At 51.2% G+C, this 23,002-nt stretch overlaps 1 protein-coding gene and 5 non-coding genes across 10 annotated transcripts in view; 5 read left to right on the top strand and 1 right to left on the bottom strand.

Annotated features, from left to right (window-relative positions):
• The window catches only part of fra (neogenin protein frazzled), a 504,200-nt gene that overhangs the window by 459,665 nt on the left and 21,533 nt on the right, over window positions 1–23,002 (bottom strand). The window lies entirely within an intron of this gene.
• TRNAK-UUU (transfer RNA lysine (anticodon UUU)) lies at window positions 5,286–5,358 on the top strand. The gene has a single exon. It is a non-coding gene; the product is annotated as a tRNA-Lys (tRNA).
• On the top strand, window positions 5,438–5,510 carry TRNAK-UUU (transfer RNA lysine (anticodon UUU)). Its single transcript has one exon. It is a non-coding gene; the product is annotated as a tRNA-Lys (tRNA).
• Window positions 5,590–5,662, top strand: TRNAK-UUU (transfer RNA lysine (anticodon UUU)). The gene has a single exon. It is a non-coding gene; the product is annotated as a tRNA-Lys (tRNA).
• TRNAK-UUU (transfer RNA lysine (anticodon UUU)) lies at window positions 5,746–5,818 on the top strand. Its single transcript has one exon. It is a non-coding gene; the product is annotated as a tRNA-Lys (tRNA).
• Window positions 7,280–7,352, top strand: TRNAK-UUU (transfer RNA lysine (anticodon UUU)). The gene has a single exon. It is a non-coding gene; the product is annotated as a tRNA-Lys (tRNA).

Below are 23,002 nucleotides of genomic sequence, written 5' to 3'. Positions count from 1 at the left end.
ACAAATTATTGCGTGGCGCATTTTGAGAGAAGAAACGATGTGAGTAAAACGGGATTTTGGTTTTATCGCAAATAAACAGTTGACGTGAACAACTTGCTGCGCATTTACTGCGTGAAGAAGCAGCAGACGGGAAAGAAAATGTAGATGTATGTTAAATTAAAAAAAAAATAAGCGAACAAACGGCTCTGCTTCCTGAAGCCGCGAAGCTAAGGTGGCTAGGTTTTTTTAATGTCGCAAATTGTTTTGTTATTCTGCTGTGCTTTTGGGTATTCTATAACGACGGCTCTAGCATACGTTTTTGCTTTAAATTATCACGTTTATCAAATTAAAGATCGGAACTTTTTCCCGGTCGCATTTCCACAAGTTTTTTTTTTTTTTTGCCTTTTCTTTGCGCGTATCCTTAATACCAATGAGCCATAACAGGTGCATTGCCGAGTAGCGCGCCGCGTCATTTCGAGCTAGCGCAGACACGCACGGGTGGGCCGCATGACTATGGCTTAGACCGACCTGCCTACACTGGTGTGTATAAAATGTAGGGTATTCGTCGCTCTAGAAACGAATCATTGGAATATATTGATGAATGGTGTTGCTTGGACGTATGTCATCCTACTTTGTCCGCCACAACTATCATATATGAAATACTCAAAGAACACGCATTGTTCCCGCTAATTTTATTTATTGTTTTATATTTCCGGTATTTTCATAGTAACACATTTATCTCAGCTTCAACCAAAGAGGCACACGACCGCAGAGATTACGCTAATGTTTGGAGCCGTTTTGACGAAATTCATGCCCAAGCTCCACGTTTCCACTTCCAACATCTCCGCATTGTCGTTTCCTTGCCGCTTTTCACGTGCTCAACGCCTATGGCGCACCCTCCGGACATTCCGGAATTCTTTCACTCATTTCACCCCCCCCCCTCTCCACCCCCTTTTTGAAGTCCCATACAGCCGCCTTTTGCCGTGCCGAGCCTCTTTGTTGGAAGAGCGCTGGCCCTCACCATGCTAGGAGTTATTTTTTTCTTTGTGATTTTAGGTACACTGACCTTCTCTAACCTGTTTTCCCCTCGCGCCCAACTAAGCGCAACGCCGCTCATCCACCCTCCCTAGATTTTCTTCTACCCCTTTTCCAGCTGCCGTTTCTCTTGCTGCAGCAAATTCTCCGAAAAATATAAGAAACCTGTCCCATCGTCGTCTCCTCCTTTCCCGAACACTCGCCCAACGAGTATCGCCTGTAGCTAGCAAGGCGGCGAAAAGCCACACAACCAGCGTGCCGACGAAGCATGCGCGCTCAAGCTGACGCCGTTCGTTGTCGAGAATCCGCACCCGATACGATTTGACAATTATGACGGAATTCAGTAGCCTGGCCTGCAAGATTCTATTTGTGAGTACCACCATACTTTTATATTGAAATGTGTTCGGAAATGAATATGGTTCTTGGCGTAATTGCCGCTTTGAATCAGCGCCGACCTGTTTTTTCTCCGGCAGGAAAAGAGAAAGCGACAAAGCACTGGCGCCAACTTCTGAATGGCAACTTTCACAGCGAAATGTCTAGCGCAAAGGCATGCACAGAATGGTGAGAACTTTATTTTTCAGCTTTGAAAAAATGGATTCACCGAACGTTGACTATCTCTTCAATCACCGTGGCGGAGTGTTGTGTGGCCCGACTCATGTTGCGTTCATTACGACATTGGTCGTCTATCGTTTGTGCAAGATGAGTACCAGAAGCGCTTATTCTTCCACTGCAGCAGTTTTCTGGCCGCGTGTAATATTCCCGTGCCGGGTGCCTTTGTCTTGGCCAGTTGCAGGCGTACGAGAAAAAGCGGAATTCCTGGTCCCAGCGAACTTTATCCATGTTGTCTCGGAATTAATCACCCATGGACTATCGGAAGAGTGATTTCGTGTGGTTTTCAAGTAAGATTTCCGTCTGCCCCGTTACATGCATGCCAAGCGGCATCGATAATCTGCTTACTTTAAGAAAAGTGTATTCGGTCTCCTGCGTTCAGCGCATTTCGCAAAACTCTGCAAGCCGTCTTTGCATGGAATATTATATTTCATAGCGAAAAAAAAAATTGCTCACAGCAGTTCAATAGGGAGGAGCTGCTACCACCTGTGCCATACTTTGCTGGAACAAAAAGGCAAACAACCAGCTCGCAATAGACATATAATTTTGATAGGAAATATAAAAATAGATTGATTTGTATTAAACACTATATTTATCTCTTTTTGTGACTTAATATGCATTTGAGGGTGTGACACGGCAAATTGGGATTAGAAATTAGCAATACGGGGGGAAAAACTTGTTAAATTCAATTCAACATTTTGCTATTAGTGTGGGGATTTATATTAAGAGTCATTTAGAAATTATACTTTCAACATATGTTGCGAGTACCTTCTCGCACACTGCGCGCCACTAAGATCAATGTGTTATTTTATTTCTTGTCTTTTTTCTGCGATGGTTGTACTTACACTCATGATCACATCATGCACCTCTTTGCAGCTGCGATGTACAGCCAGGTCATCGTGCAAGAGCTTGGCGAGGAATTTGTTTCAAGGCACTGCAAAAGTTCTCTTACAAGAGGAGTGCAACGATTAGTGCCGATATGACTCATCGATTCAGCGGCTCCGGCACAATGCATTTCACGATGTACTGGCACCGTAGATGCAATAAATTTTGTTATTTGAATCCGTTCTTTCTTTTTTGTATGTCTGCTGACTGCTTATATGTAAAATGTTACACATACAAGCTCCGGCTGGTGGAAAACAAGCGGTATATGTCTGCATTGTTGCTGGCCAGCAAGAGGTGTGGTACAAAACTAGGTGGGACCCCCGATCGCGTAAAATTTCCCACTGGCCTTGCAATTGATATGCCACCTATAAAAGTTAGATCAAGGGTGGAAAAGTGGGCACAAGTCGGAGCAAACCTGGGGCTATTATTGATACTGGCGTAATGCGGGCATACTATTGGCGCGAATTTCGGGCCATTATTGACAGATCGACTGAATGTGGGCATACTATTGGCGTGAGATTGGCTGAATATGGGCATAGTATTGGCACGAATGTCGGGCCATAATTAATAGATTGGCTGAACATGGGCATAGTCTTGGCACGAACGTTGGCCATTTGTGGATAGACTGGCTGAATGTTGGGTCAATGCTGGCAGCTAGACTGGCTGAGTATAGGCACAATCTTGGCATGAATGAAGGGCCATTGTTGGAAAAAGTCTCGGATTGCTCAAATGCCAGTGTAGGACCAATATTCATGCCAATTTCCGCCACTCTTTTGCCACTGTTGGACCAATCAATTTGTGCTGCTTGGGGGGACTCGACACCTGTTTCCAATGCGTGATGTAACATGCGTGAGAGAAGACGTCATCGAACTGCTCCTCAACATATATTTCACACCCTGACCGCTCGCCAGCGCACAACTTTAGTAGGACTGATCACCCGAGCAGTGAAGTCAGTTTTGAATGACATCGACTAAGCGGGCAAGCTCGAAAGGTAATTCGAGCCAGTCGTGTTCGATAGCTTAGAATGGATACTGAAAAGCAGGTCCCGGCTCCCTTCTGTGTCTGAAATATAAAAACTGTGTGGGAACCAGTCACTGTAAACACGCCCAAAATTACTTCCTAGCCATACAATTCCAAAAACGTAGTCCCGTTAGAAGCAGTCACGGTGAACCGAGTTCGGTTTAGCTTTTGACACACACACACACACACACTGGATGAACTCGCCGAATGGTGCTTTGCAAGGACATGAGATGCCACTAACAGCATTTAGGCTTGCTTCGATTCTTCAGTGTAAACCTATATCGACGTCAGATCCCACTCGATGTAAGTGCGTACAAGCGACTCATCGAAAGCAAGAAGGCTCGCCTGTCGACTTTGCTCCCCTGCGTCCCCATTTCCCTTCGTCCAGGAGGACATCACATGCTACACCACGAGAGCATGCGCTTTCATACAGTTGCAAGGAACGGGAATCTGCCTCAGGCAGTGCCTCCTAGAAAGAAAAAAGGCTTCCGCACTCCACCTGTGACGTCACGCACCTTGCCCGGCTCACCACACCACGGCATGAACTTAGACCACAAATCTAGCGACGGCCGCCAATACCTACGTCACTTCTTGGGCTTGTGTTCTAAATGCATGCCGCGGTATGTCCAACCGAACAAGGTGCGCGACAGCACAAGATCAGTGCAGAAGCCTTTTTCTATCTAGGAGGCACTGCCTAGGCTCGGCGCCTCTGCCCAACTGAATTCAAACGTGCGCTTATAGGGGGAGGGGACCGGGTGGCGGTTCTCTTTTGCACAATGCATTTACTGAGCTCTCTTCGTTAAGAAAACGGGAGAAAGTGCAATTTTTAGGTCAAAGTACATTCTTCAATGACCTTTGCTGTAACAGCCTGTGAGGAGATTTTCTCCAAACGAAGCACGCCAGTAAACGGGTGGACTACGCAAGCGGTCCAGCGGTATCGAGCGCTCGTCGCGACGAGGTCGATATACGCGCACACGTACCGGTGCGAGCTCTTTCTCTCTCTCTTCAGCGGTGGTCACCGCCCCAACGCGGTCATCGACGGTTGGGCCACGCATGAATACACAGACAAGGCGATCGCACTCTAGCTGGCGCCCCTCAGCACGCTCACTCCACCACGGTCAGCGATGGAGGGGGGCGTAACTGGCGCTATGGGGAACCGCGCAGATGCGAGCGCCGCACGTCGGCGACGATGCCGCGCTCCACAGCGCGCGGAGCGCCGCATCGAAGCGGGTTCGTCTGCACAAACTGGTTGCGAGAGGCCATAGGAGCCGGGTTCTTCATCCTTTGTTCGCTCTGTACGCATAAACACGTGCACGCCAACCCCCACATGGCGCCCTTTGAATGGCGAGTGCGGAGAGCCGGGACAGGCAGCGAAACGATATCCCGTTCTACTAACGGTTATTACAACCAGCGGACTGTCATGTCCCGTATGAAATGCGCATTTAGCGCAATACCTTCACTACCACCTCCACAGGAGAGCCCTGTAGTCACGATGCCTTGTCTTAAGCCAGAACAAGACCATAGATGACCTTCTATGCCACTGTCCAGCGTACGAACCCCACCGGAGGACCCTCGCCCAAAACTACCGGAACTTGCACATACCGACCGACACGAGACAACACCTCCTGTTTCCCAACCACAGCCAACTCCCAGCCCCTGCTCGGGCGCGTGTCTTTTTGAGTTTTTTTTTTTTTCCTTTTCCTACGGTAGCCAACGATGGCGTCCAGACAGGCGATTCGCTCTCTCCCGGAACAGTCGCCCGGGTAGCTCAGTCGGTAGAGCGTTAGGCTTTTAACCTAACGGTCCAGGGTTCGAGCCCCTGCTCGGGCGCGTGTGCTTTTTTTTTCCTTTTCCGACGGTAGCCAACGATGGCGTCCAGACAGGCGATTCGCTCTCTCCCGAAACAGTTGCCCGGGTAGCTCAGTCGGTAGAGCGTTAGGCTTTTAACCTAACGGTCCAGGGTTCGAGCCCCTGCTCGGGCGCGTGTGCTTTTTTTTTCCTTTTCCGACGGTAGCCAACGATGGCGTCCAGACAGGCGATTCGCTCTCTCCCGAAACAGCTGCCCGGGTAGCTCAGTCGGTAGAGCGTTAGGCTTTTAACCTAACGGTCCAGGGTTCGAGCCCCTGCTCGGGCGCGTGTGCTTTTTTTTTTTTTCCTTTTCCGACGGTAGCCAACGATGGCGTCCAGACAGGCGATTCGCTCTCTCCCGAAACAGCTGCCCGGGTAGCTCAGTCGGTAGAGCGTTAGGCTTTTAACCTAACGGTCCAGGGTTCGAGCCCCTGCTCGGGCGCGTGTGCTTTTTCTTTTCCTTTTCCGACGGTAGCCAACGATGGCATCCAGACAGGCGATTTACTCTCTCCCGAAACAGCTACCAGTTCTGCGATATATCAGGCGCGGCTCTTAATTTAGAGAAATCCAAAGGCTTTTGGTTGGGTCATTGGGGAACTAGGCCAAGCCAGTTCGGTGGCATATGCTGGGACTGTGTAGCCCTCTTGAGTACCTAGGCGTTTCGCTGCACCAAGTTCGCAACTGTACAGCCTACTGGGATTCACAAATTGCAACTCTACGGCGGCAAACACAGGCTTGGATGGGTAGGGAACTCTCAGTGTTTGCGAGGGCACAGGTCTGTAACATATTTTTGTTTGCAATGCTCGCGTATGTCCTTCAAGTCCTGCATTGTGCGAGGAGGAAGGTGCAAGCAATACACAGATTATTTGCAACATTCGTGTGGCGCTCTCAATGGGAGCCCATGAGGCGTGACCTCTTGTTCCTTCCCTTAGAGGGTGGTGGAGTGGGCCTTGTTCACCTGTTCGTGCATCAACTTGTTTCTCGCTTTTTCTTTTTCAAATCGGCAAACCGCCCGTTTCTAGCTGTGCTCATTAGGCAGCTTAGTTTTCATTTGCCTTACTTATTCGCACCGACTGTGCAGGCTAGTGAGGGGACTTTATGGGGATTCCTTAAGGAGGTTGCTGACACTTTCAATTTCCTCACTGTGCGCTTCTCTTTAGATTACCTCTATAGCCTCTCGAGAAAACAGATGACCCAGGCTTTCACTGAGTCTTTGTTCCCTACACCATTGTATCGGCAGCCTTATCTGGGGTCTTTGGACATCAGTGTTCTAAAGCGTGTTAGGCGGATGTGCATTCATGCAGCCGCTAAAACGTTCTTTTTCAAACTACACACAGCGACGCTGCCTGTCAAGACATTTCTTAATGACAAGGAGACGTTTGTACCCTGGAATGTGAATTGCCGTCTGTGTAACGTGCCTGAGACAATTGATCATTGCTTCATCCTGTGCCGTGATGCCATGTTGTTTTGGGACATACTACAACGAACTCTTAAGAAGGACATTGAAATTACACCATACACTATTAGATTTCTGCCTGTTGACAAAAACTCTGTTGTGCCTTATGATCTGTTTGTGTTGATGGGACTATTCAGTCTTTGGAAAAGCCGTATGATGGACAGACATGCCGAGCCACCAAGATCGTCCAAATCTGTGTTTCGTGAACAGTGTGCTTTGGTGAGGAGTGTATATGCTGCAAGCAAAGAACCTCCAAGCTGGCTGCCGTGCTTAGATGTATGTGTGTGCCTCCCTGAATTTTGATGTTTTGATGGGGATGCAGTGTTGAGTTAGGGCTATGGCGGGCTCGTATTAAGCAGCCCGGTAACTTGAGACGCGAACCAGTTTGATTGAAGTTTTCCCCATTTTTACGTAAGTTCTTCCATGCAATAAAGAAAAAAAAAAGCTGCCCTGGTAGCTCAGTCGGTAGAGCGTTAGGCTTTTAACCTAACGGTCCAGGGTTCGAGCCCCTGCTCCGGCGCGAGGTTTTTTTTTTCCCCCTTTTACGACGGTAGCCAACGATGGCGTCCAGACAGGCGATTCACTCTCTCCCAGATGCTGCCCATGTAGCACAGTTAAGCGAGTCGAACAACTTCTGAAGCAAAGTTTCACCCCTTAGAGTAGATTCGACCCAACATTTTCTCGCTCTAGAAGGGAAAACATGAATGTATGCCTAATTGTAAATGGTCATTTGTCAAACCCTGCACCAATTCGCTCTTCTCAGAGACAAGGCTGCCCGATGTCCCCTCTGCTGTTTGCTCTTTATTTGGAACCGCTTTGTTTGAGTGTTCTGTGTAACTGCAATATCCATGGCTTCTGTGTTTTGGGTAATGAAGTCAAAGTACATGGCATCGTCTCTGGAGCTCAGATGAATCACTTTAAATGTTCTGGCCTGTGGTTCAGTTCGTGGGGCTCAAAGTCGCTTCGTGGGCCCTTTCTTTTGTGTTCGTGCCTCTTCAAGCAGCACTGACCTTTTGCTCACCCACATCGTGGACTCTACCTGCAGAGCAAGACGCTACGCCTTCTGTATTCGCAAAGGCCTGGTCCCGCAAGAAGTAAGTGCTCTCTTCGGCCCTGTACAGCCGTCCTGGGGACACGTTAAAAGGCTGTGCAGGTTATTTAGGCTTGCTGTTATCTTTCGGACCTGCGTCTTTGGGGTCAGCAGCCGAGCACCATGACCATAGAGCCAACGCGGCGGCTCACTGTTTGTATATTCACATAGATATAAACTTTGAAGAGCTGGATAAAACTGCGCAGCGGAAGACGAGACAAGGACAAAAAAAAAAAAAACTCTTCTGGAATTCATTTCTTCAACATCGGGCACTTTCCTATCCTCTTCATGCCTCCGCTCCTCTGTTATATGCGTCAATCTTTTGGCGGAAACCACAAACCGGGCCCGTCTGCTCACGTTTTCAATCAAGCAGCGCCGGTGTTTGTCCTTCTCTTGTCTCGTCTTCCGTTGCGCTGTTTTATCCAGTTCTTCAAGCATGTAGTAACCAGCCCGTATTTGCCCTCTTCTGGAATATGAACTTTACCCGCTCCGAGTAAACAATAAAGTGCTTTTTCGCAGAGTACTGCACCAAAAGCGAACACAAGGCCTGTTTACATGAACTCGATAGAGTCGAGTTGAGTTCGCTTGTCGGGTAAAAAAACCATTTGTCGGGTTCATGTAAACGCTGTCGGGTCGAGTAAAATAAGCGGCATAGCGAGTCGAGTTAACTCGCCTGCAGGGGGTAGGTTAACTCGCTTGACCCGCCTTTCTAAAAGCATGGAGTCGAAGAGTCGGGTTAGCGGGAGGGGAGAGGGCAAATGAGAACCTGTTTTTCGTCTACGCCGTCGCACCTCCGAGACAGCGGTGCCGTGCCGCCATCTTGGAGGCTGCCACTGCCCTCTCCCGCTTGCGCTGTTTGACGCTTGGTGTCGCTGGAGTTGAAGCGGTCTCTACTCGCTAAAGCCGAGTTCATGTAAACACGCAGTGGTCGAGTTGGGCTGACCTTGCTCAACTCGATCCCCTGACTTGACCCGCCGCTGTCGGGTTCATGTAAACGACGCTACGGGCTCGGTAGGCTGGAGACTTTTGGGGCAGGTGGCACGTACGACTCTAAAACGGCTATCCTTAAAATTTTCCAATGGCACAGTGTCCCCCATCACCCGCCGCCTTTTGCATTCTTGGCAACACCGACAATCCGTCACCCTCATTTGGACGCCCGCACATGCGGGCCTTCCAGGTAACGAGGAGGCTCACTCCCTGCCCCAAGGTCTCACTTTCTGGGCTGGGCAGGAACAGCGTTCCTCGGATGTTGGCGAGTGCCTGCTGTCCTTTCGTGACGTCCTTGCCTATAGACCAGAATTTAGAGCCGCTCCTCGGCGCGGCCATTTTGCGCAGGTTAATTGTGCCTGGCGCTTAGAACGCGCTCGTGCTTATATCGCTTCCGTCTTGGTGCTCCACCGAAAAGAAACTTTTTGTTCAATATCAAGCATTAGGTGTGCGGCTAGCATGCAGTTCCAATTCCCATGTACTCTTATTCCTTCCTGCCGGCCATAAAGCCCCCTCCACAAACAGGGCTTTCTTCTCGCCTGCGTGGTGCGCCAGTTTATCAACAAATTACCGCTGTGAGCTCAAGTGAGTCGCAGCGCCAATAGAAAACAAATTTTGTCATGGTTTATGCAACCTGGTGCATAAAAACGTACTTTCGCTTAATTTATCAAAGCTTGAATAGATATGAGCAGCTAATCCAGCTTTCACTAATTCTGAGGTCCGAAGTCGCGTTATTTTGTTCAGGAGCTCTCGCCGCGTGTGAGAGCGTTGCGTAGCCGTTTGGCTAAGTGTGGAAAATGTAATGAAATCGCGCATATTTTCCTATGATTAAGGTAGATACCAACAGCAGAAAGATACTATAGATAAACCTTTACACCCCAGATCCCTCTGACATGCGTGCGGAAAAAGCAGCTGAAATTTGTAGCGGTCGTGCTTACAATCCTGTGCATGAAATGTGCTTAATGGGAACAAGAGCAAGCTCAGCGAAACGATGCCAAACACGTACTGGTGATCGAAAACACGCGCTCCGTCGGGACAACGTCCAGTCTGCAGCTCGCCCATCCAGTTACTACTCCACTGATTAAAAACAAGAGATCTACATTCTGATGCATAAAATTATCATAGGTGATAGCGCACGTAAAAGGCGACAACAAACGACACGCCAGCGCCGAAATCTGCTTAGAAGTACCGGTTTCCAGTCCGTACACTACCTGGTCGATGTCACGTTAGCGAGTAACTGCGCGCAAGATAACCGCAGTACTGTCTGGAAGAGGGAAAATGTGAGTTGTGACGCACAGCACACACCCTCATACGTTAGCTGATGGAGCACAACAACGGCAGAAGCAAACACGTAAACATGCGTTCTACGCGCGGCACCGGCGCGACCCGTAGTCCCTCGGGCCGCACGCGCCGGCAGATGGCGACTGGTGTCGAGAGTATAGGAGCGCGCCCACAGCCTGTGTGCGAGGATAAACAAATCTGGTCTATAACCGAGAAAACGGGAAAATATACCGCCCCCCCCCCCCCCCCCCCTTCCAGCCCCGACCCTCACAATCACACAAGCCGCCATTGGAGCAGGCTGCAAACGCGCACAACCCGATTTCTTTTTTTTTTTTTGATATTCGGCGGACTTCTTTATGTTTTTCCGAACGCAGGTTTTGTTTTCATTTTCGTCCAATTTATGCTCGACGAGTGGAATACTGACTTTTTCCGGTGATTTAATGTAGCAGTTTTGTGTGGTCGAAAATGACTGTCTATTTTTATGTTTTTAATTAACGTGCAAATAGTAGTACCTGAAGCTGTGCTTGTAGAAGAAATTGCTATCGTCATTAAAAAAAAATCTCCAGTTAAATGAGATAGCCGCAAGGCAAAAACTGAAGTGGAAGTGGAAGTAGAACAAGGTTGACGGTGTTTTCCGCAAGTTGTCGCACAGGGTTGAACGCGAGGGCGGGGCATCACGTGAGCTGCATGTTGATGGCAGCAAGGAGAACGTTACTAGTTCGCGACAATGATCAGAGCATTATATTCCCTTTACGGCCCCGGACGGCAGCGTTGGAATTGCTGCTTAGTCGTCGCAATAGCCAGAACAAGTTTTTCGTGACGCCCATGCGCGTTTTGTGTCCTACATGCAGTTGATTAACCTACTTAAAACTAACTGCTCTAAGCAGATGGTGATAGTAAAGAAACAATGCTTAGCTGTCTTAGTCCCTGCCTTCCGTACTTCGTTAATTTTCAACTTCGACTAAGCGGAACTCGCATTCAACAGCCAGCTAGCCATGCGTTGCATACCAAGAATACTGTCCTTTTTCGGTCAAAACCGAATTTCGAAAATTTAATTCGGCGTACTTCTATCAATTTTCTTCGCCTTAAACCGAAAAATCCAACGCCATACCCCATCCTCCTCCACGCCGGCTTTCCTGATCAGTTTCCCTCCACCTGCAAGCTCTGTGGCAAACCTGGAGACTTTCCATACTACTCACCTGCCCCTCATTCCCACATCCTCCTGCGCCAGAGGTGGCCGTAGATTACTGTAGCATAAGCACTTTTGTCTGGGCGAGTTGGCTCATAACAGTAATTAAAGGAACAAACTTGCTCAAAGGGATTGAAGAAGAAAACGAAAGAGACGTCCTGCCATGTCCTCACGTCTCTTTCGTTTTCTTCTTCTATCCCTTTGAGCAAGTTTGTTCCGTAGATTACTGGCAGCGGCTACTCATGCAATATTTCCGAACGGGACCAGCGCTGATAATTACTAACGCTCTGTCTAGGATAGCCCTCCATGGGCTTTCCTTTGCTTTGTAAGGGGGCTCTCCCTACACAAGGAGGACTCCCAAGTGCCACGTAGAGGGTATCGCCCCCCCCCCCTCCTCCCTTTGTAATACTGGCAATAAATGTTCCCACCACCACCCCCAACATACCTGTTAATCATATGGTGCGCGTATAGGACTCAACGAGCGCAGGTGCATGTACAGCAGAGATTATAACACATTTCCGTCGCTTCACAACTTTGCTGTCACCCTCGTATGACACTCAAGACGCCTAAGCTCGTCTTCAGCGCTGAAGGCAGCGTACACAGCGAGCTTGGGTTCACGCGGCCAAGCGCCGTATAAGAGCCGGTCTACCCTGTTTTACGTCGCAAAGTGAACGCAGAGAGATTACCGGGAAAGCAGCGAAGCATCTCGCATCGCTCCTCCCACTGAGGTGCCGCGTGCTAGCCCCAACGTCGTCGGGTCGTCGTCACACTCGCTCGGCTCTCTCCGACTGCGCCCCGCTTAGCCCCGTGATGCCCCGGCGGTGCTGTCACGCAGCCTCCTCTAAATAAGGCGGGCAGCGGAGGCCCTCGAGCCACATCACCAACACGTCTTCCACCCTCGATTGATTGCCTCCTTCTTGGCGCCCAAATATGGCGCCACCCCGAAAGGGGTGCACACGCACGCAGGCAAGGACTACCACATGCACCGAACGGACGCGGTTTCAAGAGGGCTGCGGGTAAGAAAAAAAAAAAAGTCGAGAAAAGACAGATGTCTTCCGGCGGTGCCCGAAAGGAGACACCGCCAACAAACAGCACGGGTGCACGCGCGCGGGCGGGGCAAAAAAACTTAGCGCAGCGTCCGCGCCACTCGCTCCCTGTCCGACGACGCGTGTATTTTCTGCCTCAACGGGCGCGGAACCGGGATCACGGCGCGTGCACACGCACGGCGCAATCCAAGCCACCGCCGCCGCGGGCACAAACACTGCCCCCCGCGACACTGGATGCCGACGGGACGACGACGACGACGAAAAAACGGCGGCGTCGACGGTGACGACCCTACCATACACAGACACAGCGCGGTGCGCGACAACGGCGTGCTCGCACGCTGGCTCTGTGCACACACAGCATGTCGTCGCCGCCAGGTCGTGCGCGCGGGCAGCACCACGCGAGTACAGTGCACGCGCGGCGGCGCTTTCAGGTTCGATGCCACGACTGCGGCCCCGGGCGCACGGAAGCGGAAGTCGTGTCGGCTCGGGCAACGACGCACAACACTCGCGCTTTGTGCGCCTATTCTCCTCTTTTGAGACCAGGGCGCCGCTGTTGTACGTCCGCCGCACAAACACGCGCACTGTTGAACAAGCTGGCGTGCAGGCCTTTGGGAAGGGGGGAGAGTTTTTAAAAAGTCGAAGGGGAGAAGGGGCCGTCGTGACAGGCGCACGCAACCTGCAGCACGTGCAGCGGCGTGTGCGCGCGCGACGCATGATTGGAGAGACAGCGCTCCGCTTTGTGCTCGGCTTCGCACGAGGCAAAGCCGCCCTCGGCATCGCAGACAGACGCACCCGCGACTGAAGCAACCTTTTCTGGAAAACAGCGCCCGGCATTTTATACGGCTGCTCGCGTCGTGTGGGAGGAGCACTTCGAAAGCGCTTCCCGGTGCCGATGACGCAGTCCCGAAAGCTAGTCGCCGAAAGCAGGAAGGCGTTATCTATAGTTTAGGAATTCTGAGAGAACTTCTGCGCGAAACAAGCTTGCTCGATAACTTTCGGGATAGCCTAGAGGTGAAAAATGATTGAATCGAAACGGCAGAGACTGCTCCTATGCGCAGAAAGAAACTTCGCAAAAAGCTGTAACTCGAAACCAACTCTACAAATCCGCTGCAATCAGCTCTGTCCGTCCTCCTCCTCTAATTTCTACGCAGCATCCCTCCTTTGTCTTAACACGTGCAGAATAAACAGCGCTGTCTCGTGACACTGAATGCGTGGTTGTTCCAAAACGACGTCAGTGGAAACGGTGCATCACGGGTTCCTGAAAAAGTGGAGAAACTCTCCCCGAGACAGGAAGGCCGTATACGGCAGAAACGGTCCGCGATATGATGTCAGTCCTGACCGAATCTAAACATCTCGTTATTAGCTAAGAACGCGCGCAGGCACACACGCCCAAAAGGTAGCCGCCATCCGACAGCGAAAACTTTTGCGTCAAGAAGTATATATAAAAAAAACTCAACTTCTGCAAAAAGAAGTACCTAAAAGTCGAAAAACGAGCTTTCAGCGTTCGACAGAGGTGAAATACAAAAAAAAAATTACCGACGATTACGTTACTTCCTAATGCGAAATTTGAGCGCAGCAAATAAGCTGTTTCACCTTTTCGATAGATTGAGGCAAAGAAATCGAGCAACACATGTATGCGCTATCCCAGATTTTTTTTTTATTTTTCACACGTATTCCTTTAACAAAGACTCCACTAACAGTTCTTGACAGTCATGAAGAAAGCTTTGTGGTCGGAGAAATAGACTGATATATGTTCGACTTGGTACACCAATGCTTGATTCTCAAAGACGAGATCTATACAAGTGCCTCGCGAGGTTGTCACAGCCGTGGGACGCGTTACGAGCGAGAGGAACGGGATGTTCTCCCACATAAGTGTTAGGAAATTGCTGTTTGTCTTTATGTCAACATTAAAGTCCCCCACTGCTAACATCGGTGTGGATCGATGGACGGTTAATGCGAGTTGCAGGAAGTGCACGACGTCTTTCGTGAGTGCGGTAGGGGCGAAGTAGGCAGCTACTACCAGCAAGCCGTTGGGCAACTTTGCGGCGCACAGTTCGGCAACTTCATGTGACGTGCCAAACATTTCGACTGGTATTGCAGAGAGACCTGTGCGCAAGTAGATAGCGACTCCCGCCGCTCTGTTGTGGTCTCTGCGAGCACCACAGCAGTGTAGGAAATCTATGATTTCGAGAGGCTCTTCGGGATCCATCCAGGTTTCAGCAAAGCAAAGTACAGAGGAATGGCGCAGAATGTGATCGTGGTGTACGTCCTTGGCATGTGCGGCAAGGGAGCGTACGTTAAGAATGTGGTTGTGAATGATGAATCAAGTGCTGCCAGCGAATGACGCGTCCATTGGCTGTCTGCGTGTGTTACTGATGTGTGGTTAACATGTTAAGCTTCGCCTGTAACTTCATCATGTAAACTTCATCATGAATTCGCCTGTAAGAGTGGAACGCGACAGCGTCTTGCAACGCTGCCAGGGAGTCCACAGAACGCCATCGCCAATTCGGCTGTACGCCTTGCTGGACGGTAAATTTATTTTTTGAGGAAAGGAAATGTATCTCTCTCGCATATCTGGGTGGACACCTGCACCTCGCCGTAAGGGAAAGGGGGAAGATGGGAGTGAACGAAGACGCCGTATTAGCTAGACGCGCCTTTGTTCATTCCAAACCATTCAGCTGACATTACGGAGTGGCTAGCGTGCTCGTATCGCACTCCGGAGACCCTGGTTCGATTCCCCAACTCGACCAATTTCGTTCTCGGTTTTATTGCTTTATGCGGTCTAACTAGAAAGGTTAATTAGGCTATTTCATATTTATATTCTTGTATTTCTATCCATCGTGTTCTGTCATTAACCTGTCAATTGTTGGAACTGTCTACGATGTTCGACACAATGTATATGAAACGAGCAACGTCTTACTGAGTGGGGATGTGCGTGGTGGTGGAGGGAACGCGGCTTCGTACTTATCTGTTTTTTTCAGCAGCGTCTCCTTCCGCGGACGCTGTTGTCGCTGCGGTGCGCGTCTTTTCTTTTCTTCTGACCTCTTCATTCTCCTCTATATTAATTAGGCTAATTGATTAATTAAGCAATTAACTAAACTCAGTCCAACTTAGTTGCAGCATCACTATACGATCCCTTTGATTGGTTGCTTGGTTACTAGCCAAAGTACAATTGGCCCCATTTGAAATTCGCGCACTGTGACGTCACGAGCATTTCGACCAATTGAAAAGCGTTACATTGGGGGCGGAGCTGGTTACGAGGCCGACGCCGACGCCGACGACGACGCGAAACCCAGGAACGGACGCCAAAGAGCTGCGCTCTAAAAAAAAAAAGATGTTCTGTGCGCGGTGAATTGAAAACTGAAAATTAGTTTCTGAGGAAAGGAAATGGCGCAGTATTTGTCTCACATCTCGGTGGACACCTGAACCGCGCCGCAAGGGAAGCGATAAAGCAGGAAGTGAGAGAAGAAAGGAAGAAAGAGGTGCCGTAGTGGAGGGCTCCGGAGTAATTTCGACCACCTGGGGATCTTCAACGTGCACTGACATCGCACAGCACACGGGCGCCTTTTGCGTTTCGCCTCCATCAAAATGCGGTTGCCGCGGTCGGGTTCGAAACCGGGTTACTCCGGCTCAGTAGACGAGAGCCCTAACCACTGAACTACTGCGGCGGGTCTGTGCAATGTGAATGCGTCCAAACTGAAGGACCCCGGGTGGGGTCGAAATCAATACGCAGCCAATACGGCGACTCTTTCTCTCTTCCTTCTTACACTCCCCCTTCGTCCCTTCCCTCACGGCGCAGTTCAGGTGTGCATCGAGAAGCGAGACCGTTACCACACCTTTTCCTTCCTTCATAACCATGAAAATCTGCGATCTTCCTCTCCCAATGTTGCTGCCTGACTCATGCTGAGAGATGTACCGGGCGGTGCGGACCGGCGAAAGTAAACTGTGTTTGAGACGCCCGTCCTTCCGATACAGATCTATGCAACCTGAGATACAGATCCTGCCCCTTTTCCCAACTATTTCACCTGACGACAGTCCCGGCTACGCACAGTACCAGGATGAGACAAAAAAAAAAAGAAAACGTATCCCAGAACCCGATGCAAGGATTTCGCGCTGCTGCTGTGCCAGGGGGTAAAGATCAGCAGTTTCTGCTATCAACATCTCTGTAAGGCACCTCGGTTGTGCGGAGAAGCCAACCCACACTAATGTAGAGATTATGCTGTGCTTTTAACGACACTAAGTTTGTGCCTGCGTTACTTCTAGGCTGCAATGATGTGTTCACGGCGGTGAGGACGAATGAATGAACGTTCTCGCCGTGGTGAAAAGCAGGAAGAAGACAAGCTCGCTCTCATTCTAGGCTAGCCCGTCTTCGGTGGCGGAAATTAACCGGCGGCCCTCCACTACGGCGTCTCTCGTAGCTCGCGCGCAGGTTCAAAATGTTAAGCCTCAACCTAAATTGCAGCGCAGCTTGAGGACGGGTAGCACGGCGTAAGATCCGCTGCACAGGCGCTTGTGTCGTGATTCTTTCTCCCTTCGTCTCCTTGTTGCGGCGTAATTTACGCCGACATGTAGAGAAGGCAAAACGCATGCCTAGAACCACCGAACTGTGTTCCGCAGCTCCCGAAGGCGCTGTGGCCAAGAAGGCAAAAAATGACGATGAAATCTCAAGGGTTTAACTGCACATGCTTACATCCAGACTATTTCTAACCACATGTTATCGCTAGATATCGCGTGTAGAGCTTGAAACATGCCCAGAACGTGTTCTAGACAAGCTTTTTGCCCTCTGTACACTGTACAAACAAGCCGAGCGATTCACGCCAGTGAAGTCAGCCCCGACTATCTGCGTGGCCCCCATACGCCAAGCGTAGCGCCCTGCCAAATGCTGTGCGGCGCCAGCGGCAGTCACTAAATGAGGAGCAGCGCTATCTCCAGAGCGAGATTGGTGGCCGGATAAAACAGCGCCCTCGGCTCCGAGGACGCCGCAACGAGGGGTCCGCGCTCGGACGCCTCCGGTCGCCGAGACTCGTGCCGCCACCCTCACATCCGGCGCGTCCACGCGTCGACGCCGACACCCCGGCCGAATCTGGACGGGCGCCAGGGGGCGCTGCTTAATTAGGGACGCGAGACTCGCGTGGGGAGCAACGAACGCGAAGGGCGCCGCCGTGGCCGATCTTCATTCACAGCTCCCTCTCTGTTTACCTTCCACTCTGCGGAGCTCGACCCTTGCGGACCGTCTTAATTTGGGCCGATAGGCGAGCAACCACGTCTCGAGCTAGCCCTACGGCGGGCGGACTGCGAATCGCGCCGAACTCTTGTGACCGGTGTTCTCAGATTGATGTGAGGTTCACTTAGAGGCTCTTTAGATGATGCTCTTCAAACATGACACGGCTTGAGCGACCCTTGCGCAACTGCACCTTCACTCAACGTCTACAGATTCAAACCTGGTAAAGTATAATAGCAGCTTGCAGAAGCACAAGTCTAAATACACGTATACAGGCGAGCTGCTCGCGCACATTGCGGGGAGTTATCTGAAAAACTCATCCACACGACGCGTTTCCCTCTCCTAGCGCCCTTCTACTTTCTTTTCCTGATAATCGAGGCTTTCTACTACCACTAATACTGAAAGCCGCTGTGTTTCTCTCCTTTCTTTAGAAACCTGCAGCCCTCTCGCCCCCTCCGAACACCTGGTCCAGCCAGAACACCAAGCGACATCGACCGGTCAGCAGGACTGACGGAGGACGAAGAAGCCCCCGAGGTGCGCCTGGAAGGCGCGACTGAAACTCGGGCACGACCTCCCTCCCGCTCTTCGAGGGAGGACAGGGCGCCGAGCCGAACACCACCGCAGCCAGCCAACATCACACGCTCGGCAATCAACTTGCCACAGCACGCCCTTCTCGCCGCTGTGGCAGTTCCAGGCAGCGCGCTCGAGGAGAGCGACTCGAACAATGCAGCGGACACATGCGCCGATTCCGGCAACGAAAGGCAACATGGAAAGCGACCTACGTACGGCGGACGGTTGCTTTACACGCACAACTCCATCCCATTTTTGTTCTCAATAAAAAATGGACTGTGGGGCTCCCTTCCTGGCTATTTTTAGGCAGTAAAAGACGCATTTGTAGCTGAGCATATTGCACCATTAAAAATTCCTCCCATAAACTTGATCCAAACGCGTGACGCCTTCACGGAAGTAATAAGACTCTTTTCCTGCGAAAACAGCCAGTGGCGATACCTGAATTTGATTTGTTTTTACATTACCCAGCTTATAAAAGCTGCGTTTTGAATGAAACCAACGTCTTTGCATTTAGAACATCTACCAGTACAAGCCAAGTTCGATTTTACCCTAACAGTATACGAACCTACTTTGCACTCCACAACGGAGGACACTCCTGCCGTAATTCCGACGGCCAATAAGGCTGGCGTCCTCCAGCTCGTCTATAGCGCGCTGTTTGAAGAGAGCGTATCATGTCATAACAGGCCAGAAGCTGCAGGCTCCACGACATCTGCATCTGTTCTGTTAAAGCGTGCGCGCGTAGCAGTAAAATACGTGCATGTTCTGCGTCCTTAGCAAGCGTTGTGAAAAAAAAAAATGATAAAGAAGACATCGTGGAATCTCAACAGCGAAGTGAGCAGGTATCAGGAGCCGCAGTGCCCGATCGGAGCGCCCATTTGATCATTATGTCTGGCCACGAATCCTAACTGGCGTTAGACAAGCATTCCCCAGTTACTCCGTCTTACTTCAATTAGCCCCGAGAAATCAGTGTTAGACACAAAAGTGGTCGCCGATCTGGAGCATGTGCTCCGACGTCGGCCCCGTTATCAACCAGCGCAATGTCACGCACCACACGCGCTCGTTCGATCAGCTTGCTGTGTCCGCGTACGTGCACTGGCAGGCGCGCGAACGTGCATGCCACACATGCGTCGATCGCGTGGCGGCCGCATGCGCCGCCTACTCCTACTGCACACAATTAGTGGAAAGAGAATGCGGCGGGAAGAGGGGGCGGGCGCAACGCCACAACCACAATGGAAACCCTGAACACAAGGCTCGCCGGCGGCGTGCACGCGTCAGCCGCCGCTGGCAGCTTTCTTCCCGGCCGAAAGAAGAGAAGAAGATCGCCGGGAGGGGGATGACGCGGTGGGCGAACTCTGGGGGAGCGGCTCCGCGACTGAGCGAAAATGGCCTCGGAGGCCCGAGAAAGGCGGCAGAACGAAAAGATGCGGCAGGGCGGAGAACGATGCGTGGTTGTTACACACTGCACAGCCCTTTCATTTCGTTTCGCGCCACCCCCTGCCTCGTTTTGGGGGGGGGGAAGGGGGGGGGGGGGCACTTATCGTCCCCGTCGCGGTGTGCAGAACGAACGTCGCACCAAGCTAGCGGCCGCGTTCGGTTCCCCGCGCTGATTGCTGGCGTCCGTGGACGGACTGGCCAGCAGTGCCGATAAGTAGAGCAGAGGCGATGGAGACGCAGCTGTCGCGATAAAACGCGTCGCCGCTGAAAGAGCCCCCATCACTCGAGCAGCTATTTTGCGTAATGTCGACAGGGGCGCACGCGGCTCTTGACGCGAGCACAATGGGGCTGCCGGCGCTGGACGTCTGACGGGAGGCGGGGCAGCTGGCCTCGAGTCACTCTGAATGCGGTCGCCGGGGCCGCAGTGGTGCGGGCGCAGCGCGTTAGTCATTCGGCACAGACCCCGGAGTGCGCGATGGCTTCCAGCCCATTTCCCATAAAGCGGGCGGTCTGTTGTTGGCTCTCCTTTTCAGCGACGACAAGAGCAGTGCGATAAATGCCCGATAAACAAGAGAGTGCCTTTCTCGAGTAACGGGACGCCGTCCAGCGCTTGTCAAAGACCCCATCTCAATGGTGCATGGGACTGGTCTCCGATAAACGCGGGTGCAACGGCCAGTGCCAACTGAGCTTAAGCGTCCAGTACAGCCATCGCTACAAAACGCGGCAAAAGCACGACATTCGCGCATTACATTCGCTTGCGAATACGCACTTCAGGAGAACAGGAGCCGGAAGGGAGAACGCAGCCGCAGGCTAAATATAATATGCTAGCCACTCCACGATAAAATGACCGATTCAAAAACGCACGCAGGCATGTGAGAGCATATTTAGTACGCTGTAAGCAAAAAAAAAAAAAAGTGCCTGCATGCCAGTTTCAAACTTTCCCACGCTTGTTAGACCCCCGTGCTCTAATCATTTACTCAGCCACCGCAGCGTATATTACGAATAAACTGTCGTTATACTCCAGTGGTGAATTAACGGTGCGTACTAGAACAGCATCCGATCTCGTCCTGCTTTTTAACCGTATAGTGATTTCGTGACAAGCATGCAAAGAAGTTAGGTGCGCTCCTTCGACTTAACACCACTCGAATTCACTCGGGGATGGTGTTGCGGGGATAACTTAAATCAAGTACAGCATGTTGCCGGGCTAGTTGGTGAATTACTTCTGACGTGGTCTTTTTTCTTCTTCTCTTTTTTCGCTCAACTTTGACGAGACAGAAGTAAATTAATTCAAATTCTCGACAGGGATGTGAGGTCACTCGTGTTTCACTGCAGAGCCTAGAACCGTTGTTCTCAATCACAGGTGCCCCCTGGACGTGCGACGGGGGCCGGCAGGGGGAGGGGGGGGGGGGGGGGCGTGCAGCAAATAGTGCAACGGTTTAACGAACCTAGCAATGACAGAACATGGCCCCTTGTTTTCCAGAGTGCAACTGAGGCGATTAACGAACTTGGGTGGGATTGAAAATTGGGATTGTCGATGGTACGAACAGAGGAACGAGAGCTGAGCCAGAGCTCCGAAAGCTTCGCGGACTCCATTCAAGAAACTGAGAGCGCGCCGTGCACACCCAGACTTCGAAAAACCTCGCTCACTCGCGAGCCCCATTTGAGTCTGAGAGTGCCCTAGCGTAGTGGTTTCCAAATAGGCCCGTAAAGCCTTGGTTCCTCTTGGTCTGTACTAGAGCACTGCACGGGCCTGAATTTGAGGCCCGAGCCCGGCCCGGGCCCGCGACCTGAAGCCCGAGCCCGGCCCAGGCCCGCGGCTTCAAGCCCGGGCCCGGCCCAGGCCCGCTAAATTATCGCTCTAGTGAGCCCGGCCCGGCCCGTGAATCCCGGAGTGAAGCCCAGCCCGGGCCCGGCCCGGCCCGCTTCACAGTACCGCTTGAGGTATACTGCTCACTCTGAGCAAGTAGACTGCTACTAGACCGATAAGAAACTGGCCGACAAAGGTTCTGAGTTTGGCTTGCAGAAACTTGGTTCTTTTTGACCCAGAAGGAAGTGATTAAGAGTAGTGCTCGCCAGGCCCTCTTCTGGACACTGATCTCGTGTACGTGCGCAAAGGTAAACTCGGAAGTTCCGAGAACCAAATAAAAAGGGCTGCATACGCGCGTAATAGACTACTTTGCATTCCCCTATGATTTTAATCAGTTATATTTAGCCGCCCGCGAAGTATAAACATTAAAGCTGCCTAGCCAGCAGTGGGGTTACATTTTTTTAGTGAACGCGATCTCACAGGTTTAACTCTTAGCCGAACTAGTCGCTTTTCAGCAGAAACGAAAAGCTAAAAGGCTTGAGTATTTCACGGTGTGTGTTTTGAAGACTATAAGCGTCCTAAACTAATATGTCCTTCCCGAATGCAATTCTAATAGTGTATAGGTATGTTTTGGGATGACGAACGATCAATGGGCGATTAAGACCGGTTAAATTTTACTCTCGTTGGTGGAGCAGAAGATAACGGGCGAACCACGTGATAACTTACAGGGCAAAACACTTGTCATGTCAACCAGGCTGAAGAAGCAAGGAGGGATAGATGTGGTTATCAGATGAGATTTACAAACTCTCGCGAGCTTTTGTGACTATTTCATTTACGAGACGTTCCGGTCAGCTGATCAAAAAGAAAACCAAACGCGCTTTAGTTTGTGAATATTCTCACACGAGAAAAATATAGCTATAAAATGAAAGCGATGTTTTTGGGGTTTAAGGGCCCAAGGGGAGTCAGGCTGTGAGAGACAGCGAAGCAGAGAGCTCCGGATCATTTCGACCACATAGGTTTCTTCAATGAGCAATGATAATACAAAGTACATGGCTGTCATGCTTGCCTCCTAAATAGAAATGCGGCCGCCGAGGCTAGGAGCAAATCCTGGTTCCCCGGCTCAGTAATCAACACCTTATCCACTAAGCCACCGCGGTGCGGAAACAAGGAAATAAGTCAATCAATAAAGCTTAGTTCTTTTCTCAGCGCGTACTATAACCCATAGCTCACCTGTGCCGCTGCTCCAATGCCGCAATTGTGTACTTCACTCTGCAATAGTGAATGAATAGTCGGACACCAGCCGTTTCTATACGGACCGAAGCCCTGCTCGGGTCCGCAGGTTTAAGCCCGAGCCCGGCCCGGGCCCGCAACTTCAGGCCCGGGCCCGGCCCAGGCCCGGCAAAACAGATCATGTCCCGGCCCGGCCCGCGGGCCGGGCCGGGCCCGGGCTTTCGGGCCGGCCCGAGCCCGAAACGCTCAAAACGCTCAAAACGCTCACGGCCGATACCCACCCCCCTGTAAAGGCCTCAATAAGGCAGAGGAGCG

Source organism: Amblyomma mixtum, chromosome 6, assembly GCF_055824585.1.
Source record: "Amblyomma mixtum isolate Tamu chromosome 6, ASM5582458v1, whole genome shotgun sequence".
In the NCBI taxonomy this organism is placed as follows: Eukaryota; Metazoa; Arthropoda; class Arachnida; order Ixodida; family Ixodidae; genus Amblyomma; species Amblyomma mixtum.
Note: the sequence above shows the minus strand (reverse complement) of the source record. Positions and strands in the feature narration are given on the sequence as shown.